Below are 19788 nucleotides of genomic sequence, written 5' to 3'. Positions count from 1 at the left end.
TACAAATGATATACTAGGGACTTCCGGCCAAGATGGAGGTGTAGGTAGACACACTGTGCCTCCTTGCACAACCCAAAGAAGGACAACAACAATTTAAAGACAAAAAACAACCAGAACTGACAGAAAATCAAACTGTATGGAAGTCCGACAACCAAGGAGTTACAGAAGAAACATTCGTCCAGAACGGTAGGAGGGGGTGGAGACGGGCAGCCAGGCGGAGAGGACTCACAGCATGGTGGCGGCTGGCGGACCAGGCGGTCCCACATTCACGTGCAGATAAACCGGGAGGAACAACTGGGGAGCCAGACAGACCTCGCAACCCTGGGTTCTGGTGGGGAAATAAAGCCTCAAAGCCTCTGACTGAAAACTCCTGTGGGGGTTGAGGCGGCAGCAGGGGGAAAAACTCCCAGCCTCACAGGAGAGTTCGTTGGAGAGACCCACAGGGTCCTAGGAGATACATAAACTCATGCACCCACCTGGGAATCAGCACCAGAAGGGCCCACTTTGCTTGTGGGAAGCAGGGGAAGTGACTGAAATCTGGCAGAGAGCAGAGCAAGCACCACTGTCCCCTCTCAGACCCCTCCCCCACAGACAGCGTCACAACACATCAACGTGGGTGGCCCTGCCCTGGGGGACACCTAAGGCTCCGCCCCTCACTACATAGCAGGTGCGCTAAAGGAAAAAAAAATGGCCCAAATGAAAGAACAGATCAAAGCTCCAGAAAAAATACAACTAAGCAATGAAGAGACAGCCAACCTATCAGATACAGAGTTCAAAACACTGGTGATCAGGACCCTCACAGGACTGGTTGAATTTGGCTGCAAATTAGATGAAAAAATGAAGGCAATGCTAAGTGAAATAAAGGCAAATGTACAGGGAACCAACAGTGAAGGGAAGGAAACTGGGACCCTAAACAACAACGTGGACCAGAAGGAAGAAAGAAACATTCAACCAGAACAGAATGAAGAAACAAGAATTCAAAAAAATGAAGAGAGGCTTAGGAACCTCCAGGACATCTTTAAAAGTTCCAACATCCGAATCATAGGGGCGCCAGAAGGAGAAGAGGAAGAGCAAGAAATTGAAAACTTATTTGAACAAATAATGAAGGAGAACTTCCCTAATCTCATAAAGGAAATAAACTTCCAAGAAGTCCAGGAAGCTCAGAGAGTCCCAGAGAAGTTGGACCCAAGGAGGAACACACCAAGGCACATCATAATTGCATTACCGAAGATTAAAAATAAGGAGAGAATCTTAGAAGCAGCAAGAGAAAAGGAGACGGTTACTTACAAAGGGATTCCCATGACTGTCAGCTGATTTCTCAAAAGAGATCTTGCAGGCAAGAAGGGGCTGGAAAGAAGTATTCCAAGTCATGGAAGGCAAGGACCTACATCCAAGATTGCTCTATCCAGCAAAGCTATCATTTAGAATGGAAGAGCAGATAAAGTGCTTCTCATATAAAGTCAAGTTAAAAGAGTTCATCATCACCAAGCCCTTATTACATGATATGTTAAAGGGACTTATCTAAGAAAAAGAAGATAAAAAATATGAATGGTAAAATGATAGCAGACTCACAATTATTAACAACCTAAAACTAAAACAAAAGTAAACTAAACAACAGGAACAGAACCACAGGAATGGAGATCACATGGAGGGTTATGAACAGGGGAGTGGAAGGGGGAGAGAGGGGGGGAAAAGGTACAGAGAATAAGTAGCATAAATGGTAGGTAGAAAATAGACAGGGGAGGGTAAGAATAGTATAGGAAATGTAGAAGCCAAAGAACTTATATGTATGACACATGGACATGAACTAAAGGGGGGGAATGTGGGTGGGAGGGGGTGTGCAGGGCAGAGGGGAATAAAGGGGAGGAAATGGGACAACTGTAATAGCATAATCAATAAAATATATTAAAAAATGACATACTGTATGATTCCATTTATATGATATAATAAATAATACATTTGTAATATATAATATATACATTCATGATATAAAACATTCAGAATAGTCAAATCTACAGAGACAAAGTCGATTTTAGGTTGCCTGGGACTGGGACCCTGAGGACAAATGAGGAGTGCCTGCTACTGGGTATGGGGCTTCTTTTTAGGATAATTAAGAAGTTCTAAAATTAAATTATGGTGATAGCTACATAACTATGAATATACTAAAAACCACTAAATTGTGTACTTTAAGCGGGTGACTGTATAGTATATGAACTATATCTTGAGAAAGCTGTTTTTTTTAAAAAAGAGTTCGTTTATTCATTTTTAGAGAGAGGAGGGGAAGAGGGGGAGAAAAACATTGATGTGAGAGAGAAACATCGATCGGCTGCCTTCCACGTGCACCCCAATGGGAGACCAAACCTGAAACCCAGGCATGTGCCCTGACTGGGAATAGAACCTGTGACCCTTCGCTTTGTGGGGCGACGCCCAACCAACTAAGCCACACCAGCCAGGGCTTTGTTTTTTTAAAATTGTGGGAAAAAGTTAAAGACCCATAGTAAAAAAAAAATCACAATCTATAAATATAGATACAGATATAGAAACATCTACTTTAAGCATACAAGATGTTCAACCTCACTCATTAGAGAAATGCAAATTAAAAACAACAATGAGATACCATTCTTGCCTATGATGTTGGCAAAAATTAAGAAGTCTAATATATCAACTGGTGAGGCTGGGAGAAGAGATGCATTCTTAAATGTTGCTGGTAGGGATACAAACTAGTACAACCCTTTTGGAGGGAAGCCAGCAATAACAACATCACATACGTGTTTACTTCTGACCCAGCAATCCACCTCTAAGAATTTATAATTGCAAAACATTGGAAACAACACAAACGCCCATTCATGGACAGTGGTTTAAAGAGCACAGCACAGCTACAAGAATGAGGACGGGTTCTACAAACTGATATGGACGCTGTTAAGTACAAACAGCAAAAAGTACTACAGTACGCTACCTTTTAAAAAGGAGGGAGAGAAAATAGGAAAATATATACATATCTACTCATTTGTGCAGACAGCAGTACAGGAAGGATAAGTCAGAAACTAGCAAGGTTGGTTACCCTCAGGCAGGAGGTGGGAATGGGGTGAAATGGACCGTGAGGCTGGCTGTGTGCATGTGTGACAGTTCTCTGCATGTAGATCCTGGCGCAGAACAGGTGTTGTAGAAAGACTTAATGAATGAGCAACAGGCTCAGGCCGTAACCCTTTCCATCCAGATCCAGCCGGGCCCCACAGGAAGCGCCCCTGCTGGCCTCCAGTTCCTCTGATACCCAGTGGAAGTGCTCTTGGCATTCTTAGAGCGTAGCTGGCCAACAAGCCTCACCCATCTCACTCACAAATGTGACTACCACCTATCTTTTCAAGATGTGTTCGCCTACTGTGAGCCCACAGCTGAGGGTACTACAACATGGTAGAGATGCAAGGCAAGAACTCCCGGCACTGTCTGATCACGCCCCACTGGGCTCTGGGCTGAAAAAGCATCCTACAGATGAAGGGAAGGTGAGAGCCAGCCCAAGTGTCCAGGGCTCTTTTATTCTTCTCCCCCAAAGCAGTAAACATCCACCAACGATCTTTAGGAGAACGTTATTTCTTTTAGGAGAACTAATAGGCCAGTCCTTTATCCTGGGACTAGTCCTCCCTCCAAGCAGCTCTCCTCCTCAGGAATTGGGCTCAGTTCCCTGCCTAGTTACTGGGTTGGGTCTTCTTCTCTCCCAGAAGGATGGAGGCTCCAGTGCTGTCACAGGGGAAGGGGACAGACTCAGATTTTTTCCTTCGGCGACCTCCCTCCAAGTGCACATCCATGCCCCACGCACGTCTCCAGTAAGTGTAGGGCGAAGTCTAGCCTTAGTCCCAGCAGAAACCACAGATCACAGAAAACCAAACCAAGGAATTCCAGCAGCTCCAGGCTCTGCAGAGGAGGCTGCCCACCCCTGCCCGCCTCTGCCTCCCGGAGCAGCGCCAAGCAAGCAAGTCTGAGGACCACACATCCAAATTCCGGCACACGCGTGGAGCGCCTTTACCGTTTACACCAAGTTTCTCAAGGCCAATATGCCCCAACGCCTTCAGTGCTGCCCCAAGCCCAGTGACACCCTCAGACTAGACACTGCTCTGCCGCTTCCCCTGTGCAGAGAACCCACAGCTGCCTGGCACAGGGAGGGCGCCGCCAGGAACCACTTCACTGGGAAAAAATAGAGTGTGAGCATTCCCCAGTGCGTGGCCCCTGCCTGGCCCGAGGGGGCTTTCCAAGTAAAGAGGGACAGAAGTTAGAGCCCCAGTTCCTCCAGGGCCCACCCCTGCTCTCTCCTTTACACACACACACACACACACACACACACACACACACACACGCTTGCCCACGCTCGCGGCACAAAATGGCTTTAGGCAACATGCCCCTCTTGAGGATTCCCTAATTTACCCCAAGCAAAGAACCAGACCAGACACCTGGAACTCAGATTAAGCAAATCTGAACTCGGTATCTTCCCAATCCTCCTCCGTTTTTCCTTTACTGAAGGAAAATACCACCACGGCCGCCCATACAATGGCTCCCCACCATGTCCGCAGTCTAGTCCCGGGAACCTGTACATGTCCCCCTCACGGCAGAACGGACTTTGCAGGAATGATTGAGGTAAAGATCTTTCAAAAGATAATCTCTTTAACCCTCACCCCAGGACATGTTTGTTTATTGATTTGAGAGAGAGAAGTGGAGGAGGGAGAAAGAGAAGATGACAGGGAGAGAGAAACACTGATCTGTTGCCTCCCTCCCACACAAGTCCCGACCGGGGATCGAACCCACGACTTGTGGTGTGTGGGATGATGCTCCAACCAGCTGAGCCACCCGGCCTGGGCAAATTAAAGATCTCGAGATGGGGAGAGTATACTGGATTGTCTGGGTGAGCTCCTTTTAACTACAGAGTCCTTAAAAGTGGAAGAGAGAGGTAGAGGACTTGGCCTGCCCTTTCTGGCTCTGAAGATGGAGGAAGGGGCGTGAGCCAAGGAATGTGCGTAGCCTTGAGAAAATGGAAAAGGCAAGGAAATTCGTTCTCCCTGAGAGCCTCCAGAACAGAATGCAGTCTGGCTGACACCCTGACTTTCGCCCAGTGAGACCCGTGTCAGACTTCCGACCTCCAGAACTGTGTAAGATGATAAAGGTATGTTGTTTTAAGCCACTAAATACGTGGTCATTTATTATAGCAGCGATATGGAACTAATACAGCCACCAAGCCAGGATCCTGGCAGTCACCCTCCAGTCATGCCTCGTCCCCGCACGGCCAGGTGGTCAGTCACCGAGCTGTCAACTCTCCTCTCCCTCCTCAGCAGCTCTGGAGTCTGTCCTCTCCACCCCGACCACTGTACCATGGGTTAGCCTCCAGCCTCCCTCACCTGGGCGGCCAGCACTGACCTCCTGCCTCCTGCCTTGTTTACTTCTTCGCTCTGAGGTTCCCAAAATGCACATACGATACACCTCTCCTCTGCTCAAAAATCCTCTGAAGCCCACCCCCAGTGAACTTTCAGGGTAAAGCCCAGACTTCTCAGCAACTCTCATGGCAAACTGGGTGCCACCCACCTCCTCCACCTCATGCTCTAAGCGCCAGGCCCAGTGAGTGGAGACGGAGACCTCCAGCCATGCGAATGACCTCCTTGCCTCTGAGACCGCACCCACGTTCCCTTTCTCTGGGTCCTCTGCTAATCTGCAGGACGGCTCAGGTGTTGCCCGCCCTCTGCGCTGGGAGCCTAAGCTGAGTGCAGTCTGTTTGCGGTTCCTGCCCTCACAACCGACCCCTGCCTCCTGGTGTCCACGCCTTTGTGGATCCTATCTCCTTGGAAGAGAACAGGACCTGTGACTGGCTTTGAATACCGCCCTGGGTGACGGAGAATCACTCCCATGGATATGATCATCACATCTTGCTAGCAGCCTCTATCTCTGCTGCTTGCTTTAAGAAAGCTTCTTACAGCTGCAAGGAAAGGAATTCTGCCAAGAACTTGAGGGAGTCTGGAAGCAGATCCTTCCCCCGTAGAGCCTCAGATAAGAATGCAGCACAGCTGACACTGTGACTGCAGCCTGGTGAGACCCTGAGCAGAGGACCCGGCTGTGCTGTGCCTGGATTCCTGTCCCAGGCTTCTGAGTTAGGTCATCTGTTACACAGCCAAAGAAAACCACCACACCCACCTTGTTCTCTTCCCTATAAGGCTGACCTGCGTGCGGCTCCTGAGCCCTCTGGCTACCAACTGGGCTCTGCCAGCGGGACCTCTCACAGGAAATCGGAGGGGGGCAGGAGAGAGAGGCCAGAGCTCCCTCCCCCTGAGACTGCCTGGGGTTGACTGTGCCACCCGCTGAAGCCACTGAGGAAGGTCACTCTGGAGAAGGGCACTACACAACCCTTTCCTTCTAGGTTCTCGAACGTGCCACAGTTTAGAGCATCTGACACCGGCTACTGGGGTGCCTGACACCTAGGCCAAGACTCTAAAACAAACATTTTAAAACTGATCAACCTGCACTGGCCAGTGTGGCTCAGTCGGGTTGGAATACCCGTCGTCCTGTAACCGAAGGGGTGCGCATGAGAGGCAACCCATTGATGGGTCGAAGTACTCACCCTGGAATTTGTTTTCCCCACTACGAGAGGAGTGCGACGATCCCCTCTCACAAACGCGGGAAAAGCGAGAGTTTCCTGACCACTGTCCTTGACTGTGCTTTCTCGCTGGACATGAGGTCGCCTCCAAAGCTGTCCTCTTCCCGCACACACGTCTCAGTGCACACCGTTCCCACCCCCAAAGAGCCCACATTTAGGAGTCCGCCCGTGATAAGAGATTTTGAAAGCTGGCTTGTGAGGACTTAGGGAAGAAGGTGCTATCACTAGGATCCCGCTCTGTGTGCGTGTGGGTGTGTGTGATTGTATCATATGTGACAAACTTCACCCCCCTTTTTGGGTGGGGTCAACAAACTGGCGGGTCCGAAAGTGAGGCAGGCCAGCGGGGTCGGGCAGTGTTTCCGATACTGACCTGCCTTTCCACCCTTGGGTCCCACTTACCCGCACCGTTACCAGCCCTGTGCTGGGACCCCCAGATGGCGCCCCCTCCCCACATATGTTCCCCTCAGCCTGGAAGACTGTTCTAGCCCAGCCTTACCTTCCCACGTCCTCTCGTCAAAGCACTTCTAACGACCATATGTTTAAGTGAAAACACGCCCTTTTTCCAAACCATGTTTTCCCAAAGCTGTCTTATCTCCAACGCGGTACTTCATGTGGTCTCCCTTACACCCTAAGCAGGGCTCTCTCCCATTACACTGGGGACTCTCACCATACTTCTTCCTCTGCAGTCCCCCAAAGTGACAGACGCTGAACACACAACACAATGCCGAGCACTTGGTCGGCGCTCAATAGCTAGCAGTCGAGTGACTTCAGGTGACACGTACATCCCGGGCTCAACAAATGTTTACCAACCAGACTAAACCTGAGGACAGAGGCAGAGCTTTACAAGACCGGGAATGATGGATGGGAGATAAGGAGGGAAACGGCAGCCCAGGGTTACGGGCTGAAGGCCTTGGGCAAAGCGGTGCGCTCGCCAGAGGTGCAAGAACTGCGAGGTGAGGAAGGCAGACATCAGAGATTCTTAGTCCTGGGCTCCCTGCATGCTTTGGAGGTCCCAGGGTGGACTTAGGCTGGAAATAGCTTAAAATTAGAGAGGAGTCTAGCAGCAATGGCAAGAATAGAGGCAAGAATAGAGCAGCAATGGCAAGAATGGCAAGAATAGAGGCACTGGAGCTAACACAAACCCCAGCTCTGCACTCTCCAGCCGATTCTTGGCCAGGTGAGGTAACTCCCATGTGCACTGGCTGCCCCACCTGTTAAACTGGGATGAGAACACTTACTTCCCAGGGTGACTGGGAGGCTTTTAATGGCGTGGCACAGTGTCCAGCACCCAGCAAGCGCCCGCACATGGAAGCTAGTGTTCACCTTTCGTTTGTTTAGTTGGGGACCACTAGAAACACTTCCTCCTCACCAGTTCTCTCGGAAAACATCAGCAGATGCCTCTAGCTTCCCTACTTCTGGACTCGGAAGCGTCATCAGCCGCATCCTTCAAGAGCTGCCCAGTTCTTTCGGCTTTGCCCAAGTTCCTGACCTTGGATTCCTCCCAGAACCCTCAAACCAAACCTGAGGCTCTTCCTGACTGTAACCAGACTTTGAGTGAAAGCCATTACAACAGAGTTCAGCAAACAATTACTAAATAAACATTTGCAAAGATGATGTTTTTATTTTGAACAATTCGCAATTACTGATACTTCATTAGCAGTTTTAAAATGGTGTTTGGTAACGGCAAAAGTACTATATACTGGGTGTAAAACTTTGTAAAATTCTTTTGAAATATGTTTACATGGTAGTATCCTGACATAGCTAAGATTCTTTTTTAATGTTCAGCTATAATATATTAATTTTGTGTAATCTTAAAAAAAGAACAAGGCAATAAAGGAGTTGGGGGCTGGGAAAAAGGTGAAGGGGTTAAAAAGTACAAATTGGCAGTTAGAAAACAGTCACAGGGATGTAAAGTTCAGCATAGGGAATACAGTCAATAATACTGTAATGCCTATGTACGGTGCCAGGTGGGCACTAGACTTATCTGGGGATCATTCTGTAAGCTGTATAAATGTCTTACCACTATGCTGCACACCTGAAACCACCATAATATTGAATGTCAAGTGTAATAGAAAAAAATCATTTTAATTAAAAACAAGAATGGAAGGGAGGGAGGGAGGGAGGGAGCAAGGGAGGGAAACAGGCCAGCCCTGACTGGTATGGCTCAGTGGTTGAATGCCAGCCTGGGAATCAAAGGGTCACTGGTTTGATTCCCAGTCTAGGGCACATGCCTGAGTTGTGGGCCAGGTCCCCGGTAGGGGGCCTACGAGAGGCAACCATACACTGAGGTTTCTTTCCCTCCTTCTCTCCCTCCCCCTCTCTAAAATATAAGATAAATAAAATCTGAAAGGAAGGAAGGAAGGAAGGAAGGAAGGAAGGAAGGAAGGAAGGAAGGGAGGGAAGGAAGGAAAGGAGGGAGGGAGGGAGGGAGGGAAGGGAGGAAGAGAGAAAGAAACCCATCAGCTGAGACTGCATGCTCACACTAAGTTGGGAACCCAGTGAGGCCAGAGCGCAGGGCAGTCACCCTTGAGTTTTAACTGTGAATAGTAGATGCTCTTTCCACTACATGTCATTCAGCCAGATTCGGGGAATGCATTTGCCTCACTCAAGTAGATGTTTCCTGAGATCCCTTGCTGGGAGCCAAGGACCACATTCCCACAGCATTCCTTGGGTTTAAAAATAGTAAGTCCCAAGACTGATATAGCTGAGAATCCAGCTAAACAAACTCACCTGGCTCCCAATACGTAGGTGGCTTAACTCTATCCCAGTGAGCCAAGAGCTTCCCAGACTGAGACACTAAATCGAACAAAAGCACGAAGCCGGGAGCAGCAGGACATTTCTCTGCAGGGCGGTGAAAACTCACAGTTCACTCTCCCCTAGTGGAGACCTACTGAACCTTCTTCCCTCTATTCCCAACCACCACCATGCAACTGAAAGGTCAGCCAGTCCCCTGGGCAATTCCAAGCCAGAATAGTGCTCTCTAGGAATTCTGGGCCAACGAAGAGCCTGGTGCCTGAGTTTCTTGGCATCATTATGACAGCTGCAACTCTTGGCTTTGGCTTAAAGCAACATCTATACAAAGACCTTTAAAAAAATAAAAAAGGCAGGCTAGGCCAATGGCAGCAAGATCAGAGTCTGACTTGGGAAGTGAGGTGCCATCTGTACACACGTGTGTATAGCTTGGGGGCTTCCTGCATACCCAAGAGCAAGGGATTTTTCCCAAGGGCCTTTCATCTACCCACTGTCCTCCAGGATTCTGGGCAGCCAAATGCCCCGGAAGATTAAGCCGTCTGAATAACGGTAATGGGAAGAAACAAATCTTTTAAGCATCTCAGTTCCCTAAAGACTGTACTTTTGTGTGTTCTGTACCTAAGCACATCATGTCACAGCCGAGCAAGCACTAAATGGTAATAATATTCCCACGGCTGTCCAAAAAGATAATCAGGCTGAGACATTCAATGACAAACAAGATAAGACAGTATTAAAAAGCAATGAGGCTTCTTTTCAGTCACTACCAAAGTCAGATTCAAATATCTTAATGGCATTTCCTTTGAGACACTTTTGCTGCTGTTTCCTTTTTAGGGAAATAAAACCATCACTCAGTTCTGTTCTCTTGCCCCTGCACCACTGCTGAGGTCCCTCAGGGCTGCAGAAGGCTCCTAAAGCTCTGCCCCTGCCCCACATCGCGCCCTCCCTCCTTCGCCTCCCTCCTTTGTCTGCAGATGGTGTGTTAAGTGTCTGTCACCTTTCCACCGCCTTCAAGCTCTCCAGCCTCATCTTGCTCCTCTCTTCTCCTCTCTTACAATTTACTGGCCTTCTTTCTGTTCCTTGGACCCTTCCTACCTCAGGGACTTTGTACTGGCTATTTTCACCAACTACAGTCTTCACGTGGTTGAGTGACCAGAGCAATGTAGAGCTACACTGGACAGGTGATAGGGTTAGGAATATTTTTTTTTAATCTTTCTCTAATTTCCAACATGTCTGGTACAGTGGGTCAACTGTCTTTACAAATGAAAAAAGCAAACTTATAACTGAAAAGTGACAACAATGATGGATAGAACAGGAAAAGCAGAGGTCATTAAAGTTTCGGATTTTGGAAAATCCTCTTGATCTCATTCAACCAGGAGAGAGAGAGTTGGAAGTCTGGCTGGGACTCCAGGAGTCTGGTGCACGCACTTCTCACCTGAGGCAGGGTTAGGCTCACTGGGGCCTGCAGTTGGCAAGTCTGCACTCAGTCTTCCTACAGCCTGTCCTGGAGGACGTGATCAATCATGAACCTTGGGGATGAGGTCTAGGCACCAGGACCAGCTGTGGACTTCATCGAAGACACCATTGTCGGGGGAAAAGAAAGCAGAGAACTCATGAGCCAGCCCCAGTTAAAGCCAACAGAGAGGGGGATGCAGATGTGGGCCTAGCCCCTACTCAGGGAACTAACTCACTTCATGGCTTGAAAAGTGACCAAAAGGAAAATATGTCAGAAGACTTAATTACTTTCACTGTCTAAACTCAGGCTGTGAAAAAAAGAAGTATACGTGGTCAGGGGGGAGTGGGTGTGGGAGGGGAGAGACAAAAACAAAGACATGTCACCGAAGAACAGATGCAGACGGCAGATGAGCATATGAAAAGATGTTCAACATCTCACGTCACCAGGAAACTGCAAACTAATGCAACAATAAGATACCACTCCACCCCTATCAGAATGGCGAAAATCCCCAAAATTGGCAATGCTGGTAAAGACACAGAACGAGAGGAACTCATTCACTGCTGGCAGGAATGCAAAAGGTACAGCCACCCTGGAAGACAGGTGGGCAGTTTCTCACAAAGCGAAACAAAACCTTATCACATGATCCAGCAATTTAGCCCTAATGAGTTGAAAACTTATGTCCACACAAAACCCTAAATATGGATGTATTTTATAACAGCTTTATTCAAAACTGCCCCAAACTGGAACCAACCAAGATATCCTTCAATAAGTGAATGGATGAACTATAGTATGTAATACAATGGAATACTATGCACTGATGAAATGAGGTATCAAGCCCCCCAAAGACAGAGAAACCTTTAATGCATATTGCTCAGTGAAAGAAGTCAGGGTGAAAAGGCTACTTACTGTATGATTCCAACTATGTGATATTTTGGAAAAGGCAACACCAAAGAGACAATAAAACGATCAGTGGTTGCCAGGGGTTTGGGAGGAGGGAGGGAGGGATGAATGGGCAAAGCACAGGGCATTTTCAGGGCAATGAAACTATTCTGTGTGACACTGTAACGGTGGACACAAAACACATATTGTCAAAACCCATAAAACTGCATAACACAGAAAGTGAACCCTACTGTAGGGACGTTAGTTACCAGAAATGCATCAGTACTGGCATCAATTGTAACAAATGTGCCACACTAAAGCAAGATATTAATAATAAGGGAAACTATAAGCAGAGAAGAGAAAGGGTATATGGGAACTCTTTATATTACCTGTTCAATTTTCTGTAAATCTAAAACTGCTCAAAAAATAAAGTCTACTAATTTTAAAAACCATTACAGAAACTTTTTAAAAAAATGATATGAAAATCTGCACAGAAGCAAAAAATATCCTCCGCAGGGTGACGAGACAACTTTTTATCAGCACGAAAGTCCTTCAGAGGTGGGCACTGCAGACTCCTCAGCCAGGTGGTGCGGGCGCTCCGCGCTCTGGGCAGCCCTCATCTCTGCCCCCTCCCCAGAGGGAGTGGTCAGATACTCCACCCATCCTGGTGGAGACACGCTCCTGGGGCCTCACACGAAGCACATGGACCACGCAAGAAGCATGACCACGTGAACTTGACATCTCAGCAGGAAGCACCACCTTTGTTCTTTAAGAGCTGCAGACTTTCCTGGCCTTGACTTGAGAGATGACACAGGATTCTGTCCCCTACTGTGCAGTTCCACCCTACTGCCATTACCTAGCAGGGCTCTTTCTTCCCTACAGAGCGGCTTCAGTGTCCAGCTCACACTTCCCCTACAGAGCACTTCCTGCTTAACCATTCACACTCCATTAATCCAAGACAACTTTGAACTTAGTTGCATGATTGTAACAGGGGTCCCCAGCTCCAGCCCACTCTGCACACAGGTGGAGGAAGGGAAGGATGAGGACTGCTGGAGCAGGACTGCCCGAGCTTACACAGCCCAGTGCCAGCGCCAGCACCAGCATGCACTAACGAGGCAGGTAAGTTCCTCAACACCTCTGTGCCTCAGTTCCCTTGTAAAATAAGACTGGTGATCCCTACCCCATAGAGCTCTTGTGAGGATTAAATGAGTTTATATAGAAGCACTTAGAGTAGTGCTTGCACACGGTAAGAGCTATGTGTTTGCAATTATTATTACATTTTTCAAAGTCTCTTGCAGCACTGAGGGTCGCAGGGTAAGAGGAGACATCTTCAAAGCCACAGAAGTCAGATAAAGCCAAAAGCTGCTCGCAGCCCCGATCCTCACTACCTTCCTTCCCAGGGACTTTGCCATTTCTTACCAAGCAGATGTTGGGTTTTTCAAAGGCAGGAGTCAAATATGACTTCTCATTGTCCCCTAACCCCAATCTTCTCCAATGTTCTGCCTTTATGGGGACTTAACACGGTTTGCCTAGTGGGGCGGGGCAGGGGGATGTGCTGCAGAGGCGAAAAGACCATTCCCACACGGCTCGGGTTGGAGGAGGAGATCACTCCACATACATCGTAAGACCAGACCTCAGAGCCGAGGTACTGAAACAAACACATGGCTCAGTGGGCACCGCAGAGGCAGGACAGAGGAATGAGTGCAGGAGTCAAAGGCCAAAGTCCAGAGTCAGGACCTCTGAGTCAGAGTGCTAGGCAAAGGAGCTGCCCGCAAACCCAGACCTGGAACACGGCAGGTGTGCGGACCAGCATCCGGTGTGGAAAAAGCCACGGTGTGAAAGACGGGAGCCTAGAGGGATGGGCTGAACAGGGGAGAACCCTAGGACTGAGAGAGCCGATCACGTCACAGCCATGCAGGTTCCGAGTCTCTGCCTCTCTCTGCAGGAGGAAAAGGAAATCTCCCAGTGCTGACCAGCCCAGGGCGCCGAGCTGACGTGACGGTCACTGCCCAACAGTCAGGCCCCTCGGACCTCTCCTAGAGGACAACTGACTTATAGCATTCGTTTTAGGAGCACAACACGGCCCTTCAACACTTACATACCTTACAAAGTAGTCACCAAACTAAGTCTAGCAATCATGTCCGCTTGGACTTTTTAAAGTGAGTGTGACCAGACCAGCTCAAGGAACCTCTTCCCAACTGTCCCCTTACTGCTGAGGGACTCTCAGTTGAACAATCTGGAATCCCTACCCCACGACAGGAGGGCTAATCCATGCCACAACGAAACGCTTTATAAAGGATGAAACCACATGCCCACACAGACCTGCCGGGAGCCCCACAATGCCTTAGGTGTTCCGGCGGTTACAAAAGGAAAGGAATGCTCACCATTTCAAAACTCAGAGCTCTGGGGCCCGACACCCAGCCCAGAGTGGTGGCTGCACCTTCAGGAAGAACTCTAGCCCCACTGCTGGCCCCTATTCCCACCCTGGGCCCAAATCAGGGGTCCCCCGTTCTTTCCAGGTAGCCCCAACCCGAGTCCCTCAGCGGAGAGCAGCCCCATGTCACCCCAACGGGCATCCGGATAAAAAACACCTCTGAGATGAAAAGCTGTGGGGCCACCGCTTCAGGGAGACCTGCCCCCCAGTGAGCCCACACAGCACTTCCTCGGCCTGCGTGCCCAGCGGGGGTGGGGTGGGGACCTGCCATCTGCGTGCGTGGCTTACAGAGGCATTCCAGTTGTTAGTCTCGAGAGAGCTTTGGGATGAAAGCAAACCACCCAACCGGAGTGAGACCCAACCACGCTCCCAGGGCAGGTGTCCCGGCAAGGATTTCCACTGGAAACCCCAGGGACTGAAATGGCACGGAAAGTTCCTGCCAACTAAGCTTTCAAGAGGTAACATTAGCATTTCCCATCTGTAGGGGACCAAGACCACACGAAACGACGAGTGGAAAAGTTAATCTGTATCCAGTGTTTTAATAAATAACTCATTCAGTGCAGAGCCTGGCTGAGAGGGACCTGAAGGGAAAAGGAGGCGCTCTACCAGTGCAGCAGAGGCAGCCACTAAAAACCAGTCACCAGCAGCTCCAGCCCCCACAGGGAATAAGAACAACTCCAAACTCCATGGATGAACCTGCCGAAAAGCCAGCATTTGTGGGGGACAGCCCACATCGCCATGACAGTGGAGGTGTGTGGGCTGTACCCTGCGGAGCTGCCAGCTTTGGGGCCAACACCACACAGAGGCTGTCTTTGGAACCAGCCCCAGGTGTACAGCAGATGACCTGCCCAGCGGAGTCTGCCTCAGGGAAGTGTGCCTGAGATCACACTCTATGCCTAGCCAGCCCTTGTGCCATGGTTAGGCAATCCTCCCCCAACCCCCTTGTAGCCTGGGTCCAGCCAGGGCTGCTGGCAGCAGCAGGGGCAGCCCAAAATCCTCACAGAGAGCCACCTCTTGCACAGCCCCACAGATCTCTGCATTCCAGCCCACAGCTGCCTGGCCACAAAGGAAAGAGCCAGAGCTGCAGGCTTCCGACAGGCACTTGGCAGCCGAGGCTCAGCTGCCTCGCGCCTCCCAAGTCCAGGCAAGACCAACAGGACAGTCTCTGCTGCTGACGTCGGTTGTGAGTAGCCTTAGGGTCCCTAGAAAAGCACTGTATTCTCCCCTGCAAGCTGCCTCCCGAGCTGAAACTTGTTCCATCTCTCAGACTTCAGAAACGGCTCCTGAAGAACCTTTACATCCAAACAAGTGCTTTCTTGTCCCGTTTCCTTTCGTGAATGTAAGTAGGGAAAAAATATGGATGGGACTGGCCATCCCAGAGCTCATCGGATCAGCTTACTCTTCACTCTTTTTGGGGCTACCAGGACGAGGCTCCCCTCCTGCGCCCAAAGCAAGCCTGCCAGGAGCCAGAAAAAATGCAGGAAGCTCTTGGGGTTCTGCTGTCCCTGTCCTCAAGAAGCTGTGAGGAGATCTTAATGGGAAGAGTTACCCAGCAGACATTTAATAAATGCTGTTGACTAACTAAAATGGAAAGGCGACACAGCACAGTGGCTAAGAATGCAGGCTGTGGGGTCGCCGGACCTGGCTTCTAATTTACCGCCTGTGCAGAAGTTCTGGAAGTCTGAATTTCCATGTCTATAGCGAGAGGGAATAAGAATTCTTTAGGTCATAAAATTACTGTGAGGATAACGTAAAATGACAGTTTTATATTAAGAACTTAGCACTAACATGGAATATAGTAAAAACTAAAAAAAGGCTGCTTATGCTGTCATCTTAAAGACAAGCAGAGCCCCACACACTCCCATCTCCCGGGTCATGACTGAGAGCACAGAAGGTGGGGATGTGAGGGGGTCCTGCTACTCGCATGAACTTGCTCCAGGGCCTTCGGCAGCCTGCTGGGCTTTCCTCAACTGCTCCATTACGGGAGAGGGGAGATGGCCAGATCAGCATTTCCTATTTATCTGCGACAACAGATAATTCTGAATCATGCTTTCGGAAAAAGTTCCTTTTTCAATTCTCTTTCAGTTCTTCTCCTGTCTGGGGTCAGGTTCTATCTGGCATTAGCTTATCTTTTTAACACCTCTCTCACACTTCTTGCTAATCTCTTGAACAAAGAGAAAGGTGGCCTCAGGCTTAGAATCTGTGACAGGCCACAGAACTAAACCAGGACTTAATGACATTGCTTTGTTACCACCGTATCTATTTCCATAATTACCTAAATTAGAATTTAATACCACTGCTTTGTTATTACTGTGTTTATTTCCATAATTACCTTTAAACTATAGCAAGTGATGCGGGTTTCCACATATAATAGTGATTTAACTTTGAAAAGAATTGCTTATATCAGTTTTTAAAAGGAGGGTTCATTTAAAGAGAACATGCAGTAGCTAACACACTGCAGGTGGCAAAAATCACGTATGTGGGCAGCACTAGAAGTTTTCGGAACCCTGGGCTGGAAGACCTGTGAAGCCTCCCCCGGTTCCAAGAGTGAAACGCTAGTGGGCCACGGAGTCAGGCGGAGTCAGGCCGCGGGTCTCGACCAGCCCCTGCTCACCAGATCCCGCTCCAACTTCGCCTCCTCCCGGGAGCTTCTTCGCACCCAGCCGCACCCAGCAGCCTCACCAACAGTCCCTGGCTCCACTCTGCTCCCAGAGTGTGTTCCACACCCATGGAGGGAGGCACTGATTACTCAGCTTTTCAGTTTACTTCCCCTCCAGAACATGAGCTTGAGACAGACATGATGCCTTGGCATTTCATTCCCAACATGCCTAGTGTGACGTTCTGTGTCTAGTACAAAACAGGTGCTTGATGAATGCATGCTGCATAAGGAACCAACGCTCCTCTCCTTTCCTCACTGAATGAGAAGACAAAGGACGGTGGCAGAGGAACACTGCCGGAAATTCACTCGCTACAATTCCCAGTTCACACCTCTTAGCACTTTTGCTGGAAGGTAGAACACTCACCTTTCTGACCTCAGCTTCGAGCACTAAATTAAATAAGAATCATGCACCTGTATCAAAGAGGCCTTGCCACATGAAATGTTCGGAAAAGCACACTTTTCAAGAAACTTACAGGGATTGAGAAGAGACCAGTCACACTAGTACAAGGCCAATTATGAAGGTACTTGTAACTTCTGCAGGACACCCCAAAACTGGGTAAATTTCTAAGAACACTCCACCGTGTCCTTCCAGTGAAAGGATATAACACCAGCAAGCACCAGGTTTGAGTGGTGAGGTGAAAGCCCAATGAAGGTCTCATTGTTGTCATAAACGATATGAGTCTCGAAGTGCTTTAGAAATACAGAAATGACACCCATGTACAAGGGTGCTGTTGAGCTAGGAAAAACAGTAAGGAAGACCCTCTTTCAAATTGAGGTTGCCCCTTTGGAAATATGAAGCTTTCTCAGTTATGTTCTTCCCATCACTTTGGGCCTTGAATCCCTACCTGATAAGCAGGGAGACTATAAGAATATGTAAGCCACATAGGAAATGGTATTCTTTTAACTATTATAAATCTGTCAACAAGAAGGTATAGGCTAGCTGCACTAAATACCCTCTGCAGGTTCTCATTAAGAGTATACATTTAAATCCAGCACAGTCCCTTTACTCCCTGCATCTGTTTGCTATTCCATCTCCATTATTAATACTGTAATGCAGGGTCCCTGTTCAGCAGGATTAATTCCCTATTCCCAAAGCCTTCTGCTTACATTGCAATGGAGCCATTTAGAAGGCTGCACAGGCAGGCCCAGGCACTGCTCCTGACTCTTAGTCAGTGAGGAGAGGAGGCCTGGACTCTGAGCTTCACAAGAGGAAAGAGGAAGCTGGGTTGGGCACGTGATCAGAGAGGTGGTATAGCCCAGTGGTTAATGGCTCGGATTTCGGACTCAGAAAGCTAAATTCAATCGTAACTTTTACAGCCTAGATGTGTGACTTTAGCCAATTCATTTAATCTCTCAAGGGATTCAGTTTATACAGAAAATGGAGATAACCAAAGAACCTGATAAAACTATAAAGCATTTGACATGATATGAAAGATAGTAAGAAGTAAAACAAAAAAGAAAAAAGAAAAGACAATTATCATCTTCTTCTTCATCATCATCATCATCATCATCATCACCTCCACAATCAGCGTCTTATGCTGAGACAGGGCAGTACGAGCTTTGCTATTTTTTCAACCTACACACACTAAGCAGCCAACACTGAGATACTAAATAGATGGTATAAGAGGTAAAAAAAAAGAAAAAGAAAAAGTATAGAAAGCAAAAACAGAAGATATGATAATAGAAATACAATCAGCTCTTAATTAATTGTACTAATGAGGAGCAGGAAAGACAGCATTTAAAGAGCCCCTCCCTCAAAAGAGTACAGAGGGAAATAAAATTTGTTTTTTAAAATTACAGACAGTGGCTTATTAGAACTACTGTATGATTGCTTAAGCGGCAACACAGCACAATCGTAAGGGGATGGACTCTGAAGCCAGACTGCCTGTGTTTGAATCCTGGTTCCGTCATTTCCTCGCTGCGTGTCCTTAAGCAAGTTATAAAAGCTTTTTGTGTCTCAGTTTCCTCATCTGTAAAGTGGAGCAAATATTAGTACCTACACAGCATTATACAGTTGTGGTGAAAATAAAATTAGTTAACAGATGCACATATAAAGTGATTAGAAGAATGCCTGGCTCATAATCGATGCTCAATAAATGTTAGCTTTTATTATGTTTACTGTTGCTATTGTTTTAACTGATTTACTACTAAGTTAATTATGTTTATTTTTTTATTGATTGATTTGAAAGAGAAAGAAACATCAAGCTGATCATTTTGTTGATCCACTTATTTATGCATTAATTGGTTGCTTCTTGTATGTGCCCTGACTGGGGATCAAACCTGCATTCTTGGCGTATTGGAATAATGCTTTAACCCAGCAGTCCCCAACCTTTGTGGCACCAGGGACCAGTTTCCTGGAACACAGAACAGGGGCAGGCGTGGACAGGAGGTGGAGCTCAGGTGAGCTTAGCTCATAGCTGGTTCCTACTGTCCAGTCGGTGGCCCAACCCAGGGCTGGGGACCCCTGCTCTAACCAACTGAGTTATCCAGCCAGGGCCTAGGTTGATTATGTTTATCTTAATCTTAAAATGTGTCCAAATTTGGTGATTATAGAGAGAAATAGGGGAGGCAAGTAGGACTTAGCAGTATACAGGGCAGCAAATGGAAGGAAGACCAGGATAAAAAATGCACTGTGGTTAATCTGAGCACAGATAACTGCAGGCTATGAGAAAGTAGGTAAGATGGACAGAGGGCTCGAGATGGGTATAGAGATGGACATACTCGTGATAAAGCAAGTAGAACGAAATGTTAATGGTGGAATCTAGGTGGTGGGTAAATGACTGTTCACTATAAAATTCTTCTAACTTTGCTTTATGTATACAATTTTTCATAATAAACTCGTAAGGAAAGAAAAAGAAAGAATAAGAAAAGCATCCACACAAGTTCTGGGCCATAGCTGTGCTGCCTATCCTCTGAGCTCAAACACCAAAGCAAACTTGGAAAAGTCTGGCAGCTTTAGAACTCTCGCTCATCGTCGACACTCT

General features: G+C 47.9%; 1 protein-coding gene across 2 annotated transcripts in view; it reads right to left on the bottom strand.

Annotated features, from left to right (window-relative positions):
- The window catches only part of SUFU (SUFU negative regulator of hedgehog signaling), a 95236-nt gene that overhangs the window by 70475 nt on the left and 4973 nt on the right, over positions 1 to 19788 (bottom strand). The gene's annotated exons all lie outside the window — the stretch shown is intronic.

Source organism: Phyllostomus hastatus, unplaced genomic scaffold (genome assembly GCF_019186645.2).
Source record: "Phyllostomus hastatus isolate PE091 unplaced genomic scaffold, TTU_PhHast_1.1 phas_scaffold_1066, whole genome shotgun sequence".
Classification (NCBI taxonomy): domain Eukaryota; kingdom Metazoa; phylum Chordata; class Mammalia; order Chiroptera; family Phyllostomidae; genus Phyllostomus; species Phyllostomus hastatus.
This window is presented reverse-complemented; position numbering and strand designations above follow the sequence as displayed.